The sequence below is a fragment of the Pinus tabuliformis genome, chromosome 5_2 (genome assembly GCF_031772625.1).
Source record: "Pinus tabuliformis cultivar Carrire ecotype Pingquan chromosome 5_2, CPIR1, whole genome shotgun sequence".
Taxonomy (NCBI): Eukaryota; Viridiplantae; Streptophyta; class Pinopsida; order Pinales; family Pinaceae; genus Pinus; species Pinus tabuliformis.
The window spans coordinates 579008233-579013394 of record NC_142306.1 but is presented as its reverse complement, the minus strand read 5'-3'; positions in this window follow the sequence as shown (position 1 = coordinate 579013394).

Here is a 5162-nt window from a genome sequence, read left to right as displayed (position 1 = left end):
CAAAGGGAAGAACTCGGTAGGCAAAGGTACCCCAAGGACAAGTGAAGGTGGTCTTATCTTGGTCTTCCGGGCTGATTTGGATTTGGTTGTACCCGCTAAACCCATCTAGGAAAGAGAAAAACTTCTTTCCTGCCAATCCATCCAACACTTGATCTATGAAAGGTAGAGGGAAATGGTCTTTCTTGGTAGCTTTGTTCAGTTCTCGGTAGTCCACACAGATTCTCCACTTCCCATTTTTCTTGGGAACCAACACCAGAGGGGACACCCATTCGCTATCTAAGATGGGGTAAATGAATCCGACATCCAACAGTTTTTGCAATTCTTCCTTGACAATGTCCTTAAGGGCTGGATTCATCCTCCTCTGGGGTTGCCTAACCGGTTTACAATCCTCTTTGATGTAGATGTGATGGGTACAGACCGAAGGATGGACTCCTTTCATCTCCTTATAGCTCCAAGAAAAAGCATCTAGATGACTGGCCAACAGGCTACACAGCTCCTTTTCCTGAGAAGGAGATAGGGAGGAGCTGATCTTTAACGTTCTCTCAGGGCCGAACTCCACATTCTTGACCCTGGGAGTGATAGGATTGGTCGCACAAAGGTCCACTAAGGTGCTGGCTTGGGCATCCTCCACCAATTTTTCTAAGGACAGTGCACTGGGAGGTGGATTCTGGATCAAGGTCTCAATCAAATCATCCTCGGTTGGGGGGTCTCCCCTAGTGGTGTCTAGGGTGCACAAAGGTGCTGAGTACACCTCATCTTCTTCTCCTTCCTCCAACCAAAGTGGTAAGTCATGCTCTACTGAGGGTTGGGCAGGAGGGTATAGGACTAGCTGCTTGGACATAGGACCATTTTTGATGGTCATGTTTCCTGCACGGCAGCTTATGTAAGCATCTGCAGTGGCTAACCAAGGCCTTCCCAAAATAAGAGGATATCCAGTGAGCTTTGCCTTTCGTTGCAGCACCAAGAAATCTGCAGGGTATTCCCAAGAGTCAACAGAGACCAAGACATCCTCCACAATCCCTTCGGGAGTGACGGTGGAGCGATCTGCTAGTTGTAGGACTGTCGAGGTCTTCCTCAAGGAACCCTGAAGGTTGAGTTTGAGCATGGTATCCCTGGTCATCACATTAATGGAAGCCCCCAGATCAATCAAGGTGTGAGGTATGATGGTGCCATTGATGTGGACATCTACTACAGGACTCCTAGGATCTAGGTACTTTGGGCAGATGACTTGTCCCAACATAAGGTCATACAGTTGTCCTATGACATTGATGGTTGAAGCATCCCTCTTTCGCCTGCCTGGGTGTCTGAAACACTTTTCCTTAACCAGTTTGTTGTATATTGGTACATCCTTGATGGCTTGGAGAAGTGGTATTTTCACACACAACTGCTTGAGCTCTCCCAGAAGCTCATCCTCCTCTGGGTTGGGTTGTGTGGTGGCTGTTAGTCTCTCAGGAAAGGGTGGAATAGCCTTTGGTTCACTTTCTTGTTTGTCTTCCTCGTCCTCTGGGGGAGGAGGTTGGTGATCTGGAAGAGTCTTTCCAAATCGCAGATTGATCTCCTGGATCTCCACAGCATAGGTAGGGCATGATGTTTCCCCAGTGTATACCTGCTGGGCCTGTCTGTTGTTGGGGTTCGGGTTCGGTTGAGCAGGCATTTGAGGTTGCCTTGGAGGAGCAGGAGGTAATGGTTGAGGTTGAACTGGTGGTGGAGGCAAAATGGCGGGAGGAGCGTTGTACTGGGGCCTCCACCCCGATTGAGGTGCATTCCACTGAGGCTGTGGCTGGGCATGTGAGTGATACGAATGAGTAGTGGGTTGAGTATGGTACTGAGGTGGGTAAGACCATGGAGAAGGCATGGACTAGGAAGGATGAGCAGGGGGACCCCAGGAAGGCATAGGAGTGGATTGGTTGGGGCTGTAATAAGCTTGGGGTGCCCCTTGCATCCCCTGCTGGTAAGGTCTAGGTCCTTGTGGCCTCCTTTGGTTGAGGAAATAGAGAGATTCGGTGGGGGATTCTGTCCCTTGATACATGGCTTTAAGCCCAGGTAAGGTTGGACATTGGTTTGTGGGGTGGTCCTCCTCACAAACAAAACATACTTCAACCGAATGTAATGGGCATTCGTTCTTAGGGTGTTTCCTTGTACACCTAGGGCAGAAGATAGCCAAGGCCCTCTCAGCTTCTTCCTTCTTCTGCTGGATCCTGAATGTATCAAGTTGCATGGAAATGGTTTGTCTCACCTCACTTTTGAGATCCTCTAATTGATTTGCAAACTCATGTTTGGAGAAAGGAATACCAGCTGAGAGGAGGTTTCCTCTACCTCGTTTCCGGGCTACCCTAGAGTGGTTTCTAAACACAGTATTTATGTCCTCATAAGGCAGTTGGTAAATATCTCCTCCCGCTAACATGTGAAGGGTATCTAAGAGGTCTTCAGGGACTCCTCGGAGTAGGACCAACTTGAGGGATTCAGGGTCAAGTGTGCACCTGGCCCGTTTATAGCTAAGTTGGAACCTTTCCTCGTAATCCTCTAAGGACTCATCATTTCCCATGGTCATCTGAAAGATTTCTCCCTTGTTTCCTTGGACCTACAGTAGTCCCGGTACTTGGTATTGAAAGCTTGCTGCATCTGAGCCCAAGTAGTGATACTGTTCCCAGGTAAGCCCATGAACCAGCGTAATGCTGCATCCTTAAGGGTTGAGGGGAAGAGTTTCAGTTTCTGCTCATCTTCAGTATAGTCATAGGTTCGACAAAGGATAGCAAACTCAAACAGGAAGGTATCAGGATCTTCAGTAGTCAGTCCATGGAAGTGAGGTAAAGCGGAGGGGCTAATGTTCTTCATTTTCATGTCTCCATTGGTCTCTCGGATGGGGAAGGCACCTTCTATTCTCTCATCTTCTCCTCTATTGTCAGCCATAGCTTCAGATGGAATGGTCTCTAACTCTTCTTCTGCTATAGGATCTTCGTATATCTCAGGAGGTTCACCTATAGGCTCTTCTGGATCACTGTCACCGACGAAGAGAGAAGGGTGACTCAGTGATGTAGTGGGGGTGTTGGGTAAGAATTTGTCTGTTTTATCTCGATTCCTACGAGGCATGAAATGGAAAGACTTTTGATTGCTTTTGTTTTCTTTTTCTGGTACCTGCAAAAACTGAAACAGATTGATCTACAACTAACTATCTTGCTGAAATGAAAATGCAGAATTGAAATGAAAGCAGGAAAGAACTAATCTACTTTGCTCAAATGAAATTGCGGGAATGGAAATGCTAGTCTACGCTTGCAGAATTGAAATGCTAATCTACGCTTGCAAAAATGAAATTGCGGAATTGAAATGTTAATCTATGAAATCAGGAAATTTCTATGCTACTTTTGCAGAATGGAAATGAAATAAACTACTTGGCAAAAGGCGAGAGTAGGAAAATAGAAGAAAAGCAACAATTACTAATACTCTGACACTTCCCCGGCAATGGCGCCAAAAAGATGGTGGGCTCCAGTATTGTAGCAATAATGCTACAACTCCTGGAGCTTCCTTCTCTAATTTTATCAACCTGGTAGTTCGTAACAAACTTGGAAGCAATGGTGCTGTATGCACAAGTACTAGCTCTTGTCGCAGCTGTCACTTGATCAGCTGGCACAAGTCCGCTAGGGCTCAAGCCAACTTCTATGAGTTCTCAGAAGAAGCTTTTTAACCGATGAATGAAAGCTATCTCAAAGGGAATTAACCTACTGCAGGAAGAAACTGAAAGCCAACAAGAAATGAAAACCCTAGCAAACCCTAATTCTACCAGCTAGTCCTACTGATGCAGAGGTGGGAATGCAAAATACTGAAAGAGGTGCCATTACTTCTAGGAAGGTGAGATGCATGTGTCTAGACTACTTTGATCTAAAGAAAGCATATTTTTGTATTTTTGTTCAAGTTGTTGGAATTATTATGTGTGTGCTTCTAACTGGGTCTTGACTGTGCAGGGATAGATCAAGGAGGGAAATGCTTGGAAGAGGTCAGGAAGGCTCAGAGAGGGTCTAAGGGATCCCTAGCATCCTTTCAGAGAAGTTCGTAAAGTTCAAATGCTTAGCAACCGTGTTTACAAGCTTCTACAGGAAGTCTGCAGGGGTTCTACAGGATGTTCAGAATTTCTACAGGAAGTTCACTAACTCCTACAGGATGTTCTGCAATAGGATTTTTGGGTGATGGATGAGTGGAAGAGGCTATATGGATGGACAGGGAGGTAGGAGGGGAGCTTGTGATGGCTTATGGATAGAGGGATGAGATGAAGAGGGGGTGTGCAAAGCTGGTTGGTCTAGAGGAGGTTAGAGGAAATGGAAGGCCGAAAAGGTAGAATCACGTGGGTGATAGAAGAGTTAGGAGGTAAGTGGTCTAAATGAGGGATGAGTGGATGGCCTAGGCACGGTTTAGGAGGATACGAGAGTGAGAGAGTAGTACTGCACAGTGTAAATGAAACAAATCATCCGTGTCTTGCACAAAACCGAGATCTCATCAACCTATTCTAACTGTTTTTATAAAACTACAGAACAACAACGTGATTTTGTAAGGAAACTCTTGCATGGTACTGAAACAAAGATTCATTCCACAAGATCTGAACGCATGGATGCTGCTACAACCGAGAACATTGCATCAAAGCTTGCATGAACGTATAAAACAGTGTTTTTGGTGGGTGGCACGGTCTGCAATTCCAGTCTCTAAACAGAGGTGGAAGTGAGTGTGCAGTCAACCCTTTTTGGAACTCTGATTAACTCTAATCTCCTTACTCTAATCTAAACTACTGAAAGCAACTTTGTTCATAAAACTAACCTACTTAATCACACCAAGAAGTTCAACTCAGCAAACTGTGTTTCCAAATGCATGTAAAGGAAAAGAAATACAATGCTGAAAGAAAAGTAACAATACAAAGAAAGGAGGCCTATTGCTCTCAGGTTGGGCCCAACCCCGAGAGCTATGGCTCCTCTAAGAACTCAGAACTGAACTCAAATCTTCCTGCTTTTCATTAAAAGATAATAGTCATAAGTCAAATAACATGCCAAAAATGGCTTACAAAGAGCAAAACAGAGCTATCAGCTCGTAATCCAGAATATGCAACAAAGTTTCAAAAGTCCCCATCGAAGGCTACAGCCTCATCATTTATACATTACAAGGGCCAAGCTGGCCTCCTA